A 13,565-nucleotide genomic window follows, 5' to 3' on the forward strand; every position below is an offset into this window, starting at 1 on the left:
GTCGGAGGCGGATAGAACTGTGACGGTGGTCGGGGCGGAAGAAGAGAGAGAGCAAACGTAGAAGGTGACCAAAACCGCCGGCTCAAAGTTCCATTAGAGCTCCGGCCGTAGGCCGGCGGTGGAAGCCGAAGATGAGCAGCACAGAAAGGCGTTTGGTTTTAGAGAGAGAAGGGAGGCAGCATTATAAAAAATACATTTTTAATATATTAAAAGTACATTATTTTTGTACATAAAGTACATTATTTTAGAGTACATTATTTTTGTACTGAAGGTACATTATTTGATATATACTATCAAATAATGTACCTTAAGTACAAAAATAATGCACCTTCAGTTCAAAAATAATGTACTTTTTATTTTTGGTCCACACAGCTAGTTCAAAAATAATGTACTTTTTATTTTTGGTCCACACAGCTGTGTGGACAATAATGTACTTTTTATTTTTGGTCCACACAGCTGTGTGGACAATGGTCCATGCAATAATTTGCCATGAAGCGACTCGTAGATTCCTGCTTCGGCAAATTATTGCATGGACCATGGTCCACACAGCTGTGTGGACCAAAAATAAAAAAGTACATTATTTTTATACTGAAAGTACATTATTTTTGTACTGTAGGTACATTATTTGATAGTATATATTAAATAATGTACCTTCAATACAAAAATAATGTACCCTAAAATAATGTACCTACAGTACAAAAATAATGCACCTTCAGTACAAAAATAATGTACTTTTTATTTTTGGTCCACACAGCTCCATGCAATAATGATTGTCCCGCTTTAGTGAAGGCAATATTGACTTATTGGGCTTCAGTAGATTGAAAAAATATATATGATCAGATACTACATGTAAGTGTATAACAGACTAATAGCGTCAATAGTACTAAAAAAATCAGTAATAATCACCTATGTGATGCACAGCATAAAAATTAAAACACAATAATCTATACTATATTTAAAAGTAAAACCTTCCTATTTCATTTTCCCGCCCAAACTTTTGTAGGCAATTAATTAAATATTTTATTGGTCAAATAATTAATAAGGCTTATTTGGTAAGAAAATGTAAAATGAAAATTAACTAATATCTATTAATTGGTAATATTGTTTCTATGTTCACGTATCAATACAATAAATAAAAGTAAAAAGACTACCCTTCAACTTTTTTGGCAAAGACTAATATTATTAATTAATTTTTTAAAAAAAATTAATAAAATTTAATTGGTAACAAAATTTTATATACCAAATTCTGAGAATAATTAAACCATTATAATTGTGAGAATAATGGAAATAAATTCTGCGTAATAAATAAGAAAATTCCTTGAAATTTTTGCGGAATTTTATACAAAAAAAGAATTTATTAATTATTATTTACAGCAATAATAATAATTCAAATACTTATCTATACTTATATATCTATACTACTATTAATAAAAATAAAATAATCATTTGTGAAATTTTCGGCCAAACAATAATAAAGATAAAATTGAAAAGAAAAATTGATATTACTAATTTATTGAAAATATAAAAAAATCCTAATTTATACTATATATAAAAGTAAAATCTTCCTATTTCATTTTCCCGCACAAACTTTTGTAGTCAATTAATTAAATATTTTATTGATCAAATAATTAATAAGGTTTATTTGGTCAGAAAATGTAAAATAGAAATTAACAAATATCTATATAGACTTTTTACCCATTTTGGTCCATTGACTATTGCGTTTTCTCAATTTTATATTTTGACTTTTAATTTCACCTAATGTGGTCCCCTGACTTTTAAAAACTCCCCTATTTTGGTCCTCCGTTAGGTTGGTCGTGAAGCCAACGTTAAAAGCGAGGGTATTGTCGTCCTTTCACATGATTGGCGCCTTTGTTACCTGCCTTGACCTTGCGTATTAACAAATTCATTCCAGAAGCGTTCTTCCTCAGTTGCTCACCAAAAACCCTAGCTTTGTTTGCTTTCTTCTTCTTGTAATTTGCGAAAATTTGTTACAATGTCAACACAGTGGAGGCAAAGCACTAAGCTTTCTTGTTCATCATCATCATCTTCGCCAAGGCAGAGGTACCACTACGGAGATGCAATCCCGACGCGGATATGCAATTGTGGCAGTGAATGGAGCATTCAAACATCTTGGAGTAGCGAAAATCCAGGTCGTAGGTATAGGGTTTGTGTAAGGAGCAATTCCCTTATTTTGTATTTTGGAATTTTTTTTTTTCAATTTGACCTTCTTTGTGAGAATTCTTGAATTTGTTGATAGGATGGTGTCAGATGTGGATTCAAGGAATGGTTTGATCCTCCCATGTGTGCCCGTTCGAAGAAGATAATCCTTGGCTTATTAAGAAGTATGAATAGAAAAGATGAGGAAATTGAGAGGTTGAAAGCATTGGTGGTGTCCTCCCAAGAACTTATAATTGTGCAAAAGTATGAGGCTTTAGGTGTAGGATTAAGTGGTTTGTGCTAATTATTTTAGCATTTAGTTTGTTTTATTTGTACTTTAACACATATGAAATTGGTACTCATAGTGTTAAACTCTCTTTAGCATGATGTAGTCTTAGTAGCTGTAAAATTGCACTGCTTTAAGAATGAAAGTATGTAAACGGACACTGTTTTATCATAGTTGTATTTTGTAAACTAACACTGTTTTATTAATGAAACTCTGTTTTATGGCTGCTGTAAGAGTGCACTGTTTTATTTCACCACAATAATACTCAATGGAAAAAGAAAGCAAGGGTAAACTCGAAAAAAATATACATTCATAAACTGCAATTTTATAAACTGAAGTATCCAAAATACTGTTCATTGGATTACAATTGCATTATACCATAGATTTACCACCATTGATACTGAAGTATCCAAAATACATTCATAATGTTCATGTCAACATCTACCAAAATATTTACCACCATTAAGTGTAGCAAATTATATCTCATTCATGGTGAAATATCAAAAAGCAGTCAACTTGAAAACATCATGCAAAATATTACAGAAATTTAAGCCCTTAGTCAATTTCAATTGGTTGTTTGCATTTCCAAATTTGCCTTTATAAGTCATTGAAGACCTTGTCCTATATTTTCTCTGGACTCTCTGAGCAACAGGTTTCCTTTTCTTTGTTAGACCAAGTGTCTTGGGCCTTCTGGGAGGGGGATGTGCAGCAAAGCTTGTTTGGACATCATGACCTTGTTCAACATTGTTATGGCCTTCATCATCTTCAAAGTGAGGTTGTGTAAGAAATGGTAAGTCTTCTTGTGTAGGCAATGGTATATCTTCTCGTGTAGGTAATGGCATCTCTTCCTCAGCAGGCATCAGTATCTCTTCTTGTGCAGATTTAGTGACCTTTTGAAAACAGAGAACAAAAATTAATAAATAAATGACAATGATGTGGTTATAGGGTGAGGTGAATGTGAAGGTGGTAAAACGAAGAGTCAAGACTCCCCGAGTGTCGTGTCTCTCAAGGATGGCGAATGGGAACGAATATGTGTGTTGGCATTTAAGAAGTTGAAAGGGAAGAGTTGCAAGGATTACTAAGGGTAGGATTCATTTGTAAGAAAGTGGAAGGTTGATAGTGGTTGTGTAAAAGGGAAAGGAAAGGCGGAGATTGGGGCTTTAGGCTTCCCTATGTGGTCTATCGTTGTATGGTCTTGTGAGCAAATTGTGTGGGTATGACTAGGGAGCAGTGTTGCAAAAATCGCGCCTAGGCGCTAGGCGGCGACCGGCCGCGTCGAGGAAGGCCGAAATTGTCTAATAGTCTAATAATAAGTAATAACTAATAAGTAATAACATAATAAAATAATAAGTAATAATAACTAAATTAAACTAATAAGTAATGCACTAATAATTAATAAATAATAACTAATAACTTAATAAGTATTAAATATTTAACCATTAAATTGTAAAGACTTACAATATTAAACACTTTACAATTATTAACACATAAAATATTTTTTTAAATTTTTTTTAAATTTAAAAAAAAAAAAAAAAAAAACCTAGGCGCTAGGCGCCCCCCAGGCGCCTAGCGATTTTTGCAACCTTGCTAGGGAGTTCATGGCACTTTACCAAGTGGCGTCACACTTTGGACTCCCACATCCTCATTCGGTTGGGGCATTTCATCGAACACATTGTCTACCACTCCTCTCGGACCTCGTCATTTCGAACTAAGGGCGGAGATGTGGGTGACACTACAAAAAAACGAGTTTTTAGCGACGGGGGAAAAATCCGTTGCTAAAAGGGTTTAGTGACGGATTAGCGACGGAATCTGTCCGTCACAAAAACCCTTCTCGCTAGAATTTAGCGACAAATTTTTTCCGTTGCTAGGATCTAGCGACGGAAATATCTGTCGCTAAGTAAAATAAATCAGTCGCTAAATTCTTTCCGACGACGAAATTATGGTGAAATTTGCGAGGGAATAACGACGGCAACTTTTGTCGCTAAATCTAGCGACGGAAAATCCATTGCTAAATCAAGAAAATATCCGTCGTTAATTTTTAAATTTGAAGATCTTGTGACGAATTTGAAATGGAATAGCGACGTATATTTCCGTCGCTAATTATATATTTTATATTAAAAAATTATTATTTTAATTAAAAATTATCTGTCAACTCGGCAAATCGTGGTTTCTTTATTCTGCATAAAAACACACACAGAAAGACATAAAACTGAAAGAACAACCAATTCTTTTTATAGTCAATTGGTTTCATGTTTTCTTGCATGTGTAACTGACTGGTTTTCTACATTGTACAGAATGGAATCTTGAGCTCAAAAGAGTGTTAGTCTAAAAATTTCAGCCAAGGGAAGAGAAAATTATGGCTGGCATTTACTGTAATTTAATCTCCGATGATGACAGTTCAGAAAGCTTAGTATACAACAATTGCAGAGATTATACATAGGAGCTAAAAATGGTATCAGAATTGAACTAAAAATGGAGTTTCAATGCCGCACACAGGCTGCTGCTGCTTCAATCATCCGGAACATCTCAATTGCTACAAAGTTTCTCTCCAGCCTAGGATCCACCAAATCATCGAAGTTTTCATTTTCTAGAGCTTGAACAAGCAAAGGGCGGGCCTGAATCAAAGGAAACAGTGAACTGATGCCTCTAATATAGCAATGTGAACTGGTGTTTCTTGGACCCAAGATTAAGTAGAGGTCACCTACCCAAAGGTTCCCATTAGAGACAGAATCAAGCCAAGTAATAGTCCCTGAGAAAGGAGAAAATAAATTAGTTATCATTTATCTTGAAGATATTTGGTCCACGAAACATGTACCTTATTTTGCAAAGCCTCATCCTCATTATGCAATGACTCAACCTCAACATTCAACTCAGTTGCAGCAACTTCTGAACTTACATCTTGAATTGGAATCTATTTAATTTCTTTTTGTTTTTTGTATAGGTCAACAATGTGAACAGTGGCAAAGGTATAAGGTATGTGTACTGTAATGAAATGCATAACTTACATCAACCAGTTCTTGTAATGGTATTAGAATGGCATGTGTCCTATTCCTTTGTGGCTGAGGGTTTCTCTGCAAACATTTTAAAGGACTCAATTACATGTAAATAAGCATGTGCTAATAGCTAAAACAATCCGAAAACACTTACAAGTTTTAGAGGGCATTTTCTACTATTGTGTCCTCTTTGTTTACACAAGGTGCTGTGTAAAACCACATGCTTTCTGCTCATATGGACCCATTAGTTGTGATTTGATTTTTTTCCTTTGGTTTCATCAGCTCCTCTCAACCTCAGTTTCCTTGGCCTGCCAGGTTTAGCTTTATACTAAGATGGTAGTGGTGCCTCTCTGAGTTTGAGGCCACTCATTAGGACCAGCCATTGGTTTGATGCTCCATCCATACACTTTCAAGTAATTCTCAACTGAGTAGCAGCTGTCTACATAATCCAACACACTGTGTCTTCTCATCCATATTGCACAGATTGCATGTCTGCATGGGATTCCAAATAAATCCCACTTGCTGCATGAACATGTCTTCTTCCTCAAATCTACTTGGTGCTGTCACCAGTATGACATTTCTTCATTTCGAACAAGTTCAAATCACACTGTAATGGTATATACCCACCTGCAAACTTCTCTTCAACTGCAACTTTCTTCACAATGTTTGGACAAATAGGTCTTGACCATTCAGTTACCTCTTGTCTGTTCTTAATTAATCTTGTCATCTAGGTGACCCTAAGTATCTCAAGGCAACTAATCAAAGGTGCTTCCCTAGCCTTAACAATCATAGCATTGAAACACTCACTCACATTATTGACTAGTAGAACATGTGAATTGTGAGCGTGACCATTCTGATGGTTGTTTGTCTCCCAACCACTCAAATGCATTGATATCAAGCTCTTTCATCTTTCTCATTTCATGCTTAAAGGAATTCACAATGGTGGTTCTTGCTGCTGCCTACATGGTTTCCTTAATTGCCTTACCATGAAAGCCTGCTACCTTTAGATTTGCATACAAATGCCTCACACAAAATCTATGAACCACATTTGGAATGACTACATTAAATGCAGGAATCAACCCCTTTTGCTTATCAGATATGAATGTGACTTCACTCTCTGCTGCAACTTCAATTCCTAAATCATGTTTGAGCAAAGCTAAAAACCATGACCATGATTCTTTGTTTTCACCCTCAACCATTGCATAAGCAATTGGGAAAATCCCATCATTGGGATCCATGCCAGTAGCTGTCAACAAATAGCCACCATATTTGGATCTTAAATGGCAACCATCAACCCCTATAATTTTCCTACAATGTTGGAAACCATTCCTACAAGCTTCCCAGCAGATATACCATCTTAGAAATCTCTTCTTCCCTTCTTCCTCTACACACTCACTCATCTTCACAATAGAAGTTGTATTTGGATTTGATCTTTGAATCTCAAGATAATAATTCCAAAACATTTTGAAATAATCCTCTAGCTCACCATCAATAGAAGCTCTAGCCATTTTCATAGCCTTGTAGGCAACTTTTGAGGTGATATGGAAGTGGCCATCAGTGGCTACTCTTTCCCTAAACTCACTAACTGTCCATTTTGAATTCCCACGTATGTCTTTTTTCCACCTCTTAGCTAGTCTGCTGGCCCTAACAGTAGGATTCTCCCACACCCAAAAGCAACCATCATGTGTATCTGTGAATGTTGTAACCCTCCAACAGTCATCCTTTATCCTTCTTAGGGTTATTGACCAAGGACATTCACTATGTTTACACTTTGTAATACACCTATCCCATGATATTCTACTCTGGGATCTACTACTTTATCAAACATAATATCATCTTGTACCCTTACAGTATGCACTTCATCTTCCAGTTCATGGTCAAAATCATAACACAAAAATCAGTTCAAAAATAACATAAAGAACAATAGTGGTCCCCCCTGGTTCCCTGTTTTACAAACACAGAGCACAGTTTTAGTATACAATGCTGAAATTATGCCAATGGTCCCCTCCAAAAGCTATTATAAAGCATTAAAGCTACATATGCTCACAACAAATACTCAGTGGTCCCCTCTTTACTTGACCCTATAAAAGACACAAACTGAACAACATACAAAACACAAACATACACATACACGCATACACTGACCTTCAATAACGAAGACACAAAAGTAGGATAAACAAAGTAAAAAGCTATTGCGTACCATATATTGGCAAGTTCGCACTCCCAGACCTTCGAATCCCCATGAATTCGTTGTCAATTGTTCACTGCCTTTCTTGAAGATTTTTCGAAATTCTGAAATTAGGGTTTTTTGTTCGTGTATGTTCTTAATTTGGGTAGTAATTGGGTTTATTCGGTCAAGGCAGGTAACAAAGGCGCCAATCATGTGAAAGGACGACAATACCCTCGCTTTTAACGTTAGCTTCACAACCAACCTAACGGAGGACCAAAATATGGGAGTTTTCGAAAGTCAGGGGACCACATTAGATTAAAAGTCAAAATGTAAAATTGAGAAAACGCAATAGTCAAGGGACCAAAATGGGTAAAAACTCTATTAATTGATAATATTGTTTCTATATTCACGTATCAATACCACTAATAAAAGTAAAATCACTCCTTCAACTTTCCCGTACAAACTAATATTATTAATTAATTGGTAAAAAATTTACTATTGTTTAATTGGTAACAAAATTTTAGTTACCAAATTCTAAGAATAATTAAACCATTATAATTGTGAGAATAATGGAAACAAATTCTACGTAATAAATAAGAAAATTCCTTGAAAATTCTGAGTAATTTTATAAGAAAAAATAATTTATTAATTATTATTTACACCAATAATAATAATTCGAATACTTATCTATACCACTATAAATAAAAATAAAATCATTATTTGTGAAATTCTCGGCCAAACAATAATAAAGATAAAATGGAAAAAAAAAACTGATATTACTAATTGATCGAAAATATAAAAAGATTCTAATCTATATCTATATTTATACTATACATAAAAGTAAAATCCTCTTAATTATTTTCGTGCCCAAACTTTTGTAGTCAATTAATTAAATATTTTATTGGTCAAATAATTAATAAAGCTTATTTGGTAAGAAAATGTAAAATAAAAATTAATTAATATCTATTAATTGGTAATATTGTTTATATATTCGCGTATCAATACTATTAATAAAATTAGAATCCTCTCCTTCAACTTTCCCGCACAAACTAATATTATTAATTAATTGGTAAAATATTAATAAAGTTTAATTGGTAACAAAATTTTATGTACCAAATTCTTAGAATAATTAAACCACTATAATTGTGAGAATAATGGAAACAAATTCTGCGTAATAAATAAGAAAATTCGTTGAAAATTTTGCTTAATTTTATAAAAAAAATAATTTAGTAATTATTATTTACAATAGTAAAGATAAAATGGATAAGAAAAACTGATATTACTAATTGATTTGTGAAAAGAAAAATTGATATTACTGTGATATTACAAAATAATTTTGATCTATACTACTATTAATAAAAATAAAATTATCATTTGTGAAATTTTTCAGCCAAACAATAGTAAAGATAAAATGGAAAAGAAAAAAATGATATTACTAATTGATTTATAATATAAAAAGATCCTAATGAAAAAAAGAAACGAAAATTAAGCAAATTGAAAAAAAGAAAAGGAAATTACTAAATGACTGCAAATTATTTAAAACAAATTTTAAAAAATTATTTACACTCTTCTTTTGAAAACTTTAAATTATTTAAACTTTAAAAAATTAATTAAACATGGGTTCTTAGATTTTTTATAATAATTACAATTAATTCATTCAAATATGAATGAAGAAGAAAAAACTAAATGCGATATGGTGAAAATGAATATACTTAAGGTATAAAAGTATAATTGCATATATATCAGTGTAATTGACTAATAATAATTGTCTAATAATTATTATGGTAATTAAGCTAAACATTGGTCGTTGAATTTATTTTTATAATAATTACTAGTTTTTTTTACGCGCATTGCGCGAATAGGATAATGTCCAATGTTTATTTTTAAATAAGAACTTCAAAGTATATCAATACAAGATTATATATGAGATTTTGCCGCATATGTAATTGAATGTTGAATTTGTTTATTTAAATTGGTAATTCAAAGTATATGAATGCAAGATAATATATGCGATGTTGATTATAATTGTCAATAAAATAAATGCTTGCAATTTTGTAAAAATGATAGTCTAAATACTTAGTCTAAAAATGATAATATAAATAAATACTAATTTTGGTAATAAAAATTTATACATTTTAAATCATATTAATAAAGAAATACGATTTACCTTTAAAATGAACAACTGTGATGTAGTCCAAAAAATATTACGTGGTAGTTTCCCACTTCAATTTATTGGTTTATTTCAATGTTTTCTTTCTCAACAAATCCTTCCAAAGTAGTTAATATGATTTGTTTCAAATTATTTGTTTTTAAATTTTTTTTCTATGTTATTAGCAGAATACTTGGTAAATAAATATATAACATTATTTTGTATTATAACTTTGATACGGAGTATTTAGTTACAAGATAGTGTAAAAAGAAGACAAAGAATAATGTAATGAATATATTTAATTAATGAATTTGAAGGTAATGAATCTTTGCATTGTAGAAAAATAAAGACAATGTAATTAATGAAATTATATATATTTTTAAATTTTTGATAATGAATATTTTTTATTGTAGAAAATAAAGACATATAACTAATGAAATTATATCTCTTCTTAATATTTTTTTTTATAATGAATAATTTTTACTATAGAAAATAAAGATAATATAATTAATGAAATTATATCTATTTTTAAATTTTTTTAATAATGAATAATTTTTTTTTGAATAAAGGCATTGTAAACATCGAATTCTAAATTAAAGAAATGCATATGTATTATTTTTTTTGTTGTAGCTACTGATTTATTTAATTTAATAAGAGTAATAAAGTGGGTACTTACTTTTCAATAATATCCTAATATATTCGTAATATATGTTTAACAATTATGTCAATTCTATTGGGATGAGGTTCGAACCTAAGACATTTCTTATAGAAATAATAGGTAAGTTAAAAGTTAACGAAATATTCCGTTACTAAAGTTTATAATAACGGAATGTAGGGTTATTTAAGGGAAGAAAATAATATAATAGAGGGTAAAGAAGGGACATCATAGAAAAATTACTAAAATCGAAATAATATTAACCATTCATTTAAGTAATAATTACCACCAACATTTTTTTCTTCCCGTTAGAACCCTAATTTTATTGGCTCTTATTAAGATTGTAGATGTAGATGTAGATGTAGATGTAGATAATTAAACTATTTCTCATTTTCCCATATCTATTATAGTAATAACATAAGAGCATCCATAATAGTAGAGTTTTTTTTGTGTTTTTGAGGAGTTTTTGCAAGTGTGATTAGGAAAGAGAAAATGGGAGGGGAGGAAAAAAAATAAAACAAATATGATTTTAAAAAATAGTACACTGTACATGCGCCCGCTGGGTGCACGTCTTGTAGTACACGCGGGTGTGGCGCAATTGTGCATTGGAATTCGTAGGTCCCATTTACTGTTCCAAAAATCATACTTTGCATAATTGCAGGCCAACTAAATTCTTCTCTCTCGATTTTCAAAAAAAAAAAATTCTTCTCTCTCCAGATTTATCTTTCTTCCATGTGTGCACTTACTATTCCAAAAACCTTGAAAAAACCACTGCTAAGGATGCTCTAATTACACAAGTCATATTACATATAGATCTTTTTAAGATAATTGTAGACAAACAAGTCATATATTATTCAATTAATTGAGTAATACTTTTGCACAAATCTTATAATCAAATAAATGTACACGTTCAATATTAGATTTTTTATAATTTCATATTTATTTTTATTATCTAAATATATAATAAAAAATTTATCTGTGCACCGCACGGGTAATTGGACAATTATTTGCTCTAATTCAAGTAAGGAAAACATCAGAAAACATAATCGATCCAACCAATTTCATCAATTGCACTATATAATATTCGATGTTATAATTTATATAATTGTATATCGATCCAAATATTCTTAGAATATTATAACAAATCCATTTCGTGCAACTCACGGGCGAAAATACTAGTTGTTTCTAATAAATATACTATGGAGTATGGACACAAAATTTTATTTATTATATTGTACTAATATAATATAGACACAAAATTTTATTTATCATATCACTGCAAAATGTTATATTCAATACTAATTAAAAAATTAAATCAAACATTGCATATAGATATTGACTCAAAAAAAACTAAAAATTGTTTTTAAAAATTCGAACAATAAAATATTTTATCAAATTCATTTATAAATTATTAAATACCTCCTTTTTTTTAGTACTACCGACTCTGTTATAATGCAGTATCTGTTTATAACTACTTTCTCAAATCTCAAGTCTCAATCTACTGAAAGCAACTTGATGCCACCAGACCATAAGGTCCTTGGCATTAAATACCTCCTTATATAAAGCATTTGTAGTCGACAAACCACATTGTCCATCCTTATTACATACAAGTACTTTAAGACCATATAGATTATTAACTCTTAACAATTATTTACTCATGTCAAAATTTATATCAACATTAAAATGAACAAATATATATCTTACAATCCTTCCAATCAATAATTCAGAAAAAAAAAAAAACGATAAACTAACCCTTTTCCGCAATAACCAAAGCCCAAAGGTGGTACTCAAAAAAAAAAAAAAAAAAAAAAAAAAAAAAAAAAAAAAAAAGCCCAAAGGTGTAGCAGAATTGATACCACCATTATCCAATCATTATTGCATGGACCATGGTCCACACAGCTGTGGGGACCAAAAATAAAAAGCATATTATTTTTATATTGAAGGTACATTATTTTTGTACTATAGGTACATTATTTTAGGGTACATTATTTTTGTACTGTAGGTACATTGTACGGAAGGTACATTATTTGATATATACTATCAAATAATGTACCTACAGTACAAAAATAATGTACCTTCAGTACAAAAATAATGTACTTTTTATTTTTGGTCCACAAAGCTGTGTGGACTATGATCCATGCAATAATTTGCCACCATTATCAGTATCAGAATAATTTGTTTATGATAATTGCACATTACAAGGTATTGTACTATTAACAACATTATCTACAAAACAAATAATAATAATAATAATAACAATGATAATAATAATAATAATAATAATAATAATAATAATAATAACAAAATCTTCAATTTTAACTCCCGGCCCAAAACACTCCTATATTGTTAAGGTTTGAGTAATATTGTAAAATATGATAACGCAATTCCTAATAAAATATATTCTCCCCTACGTTCTTATTCGTAATACAATTCTAGATTAAAATTACTAATCGTAATAATACACTACATATATTTCGCTGCAATGCAATCTATATCTATACTATTAATAAAAACAATATCCTCATCTTTAACTTCCAGCCTAAAACACTCATATACTATTAAGGTTTGCCTAATATTGTAAAATTGTAAAATATGATAATATAATTACTAATAAAATATATTCTTCCCTACATTCCTATTCATAATACAATTCTAGATAAAAATTAATAATCGTAATAATACAGTAAATATATTTTCCTGCAATACAATCTATATCTACACTATTAATCTATACTATCTATACTATTAATAAAAACAAAATCCTCAATTTTATCTTCCCGCCCAAAACACTTCTATACTATTAAACTTTGCGTAATATTATAAAAAAAATGGTAATACAATTACTAATAAAATATATTCTTCCCTACGTTCCTATTCATAATACAATTCTAGATTAAAATTACTAATCGTAATAATACAGTAAATATATTTTCCTGCAATGTAATCTATATCTATACTATTAAAAAAAACAATATCCTCAACTTTAACTTCCCGCCCAAAACACTCCTATACTATTAAGGTTTGCGTAATATTGTAAAATATGATAATACAATTATTAATAAAATATATTCTTCCCTACGTTCCTATTCGTAATACAATTCTAGATTAAAATTACTAATCGTAATAATACAGTAAATATATTTTCCTGCAATGCA

Source organism: Ipomoea triloba, chromosome 13 (assembly GCF_003576645.1).
Source record: "Ipomoea triloba cultivar NCNSP0323 chromosome 13, ASM357664v1".
Taxonomy (NCBI): Eukaryota; Viridiplantae; Streptophyta; class Magnoliopsida; order Solanales; family Convolvulaceae; genus Ipomoea; species Ipomoea triloba.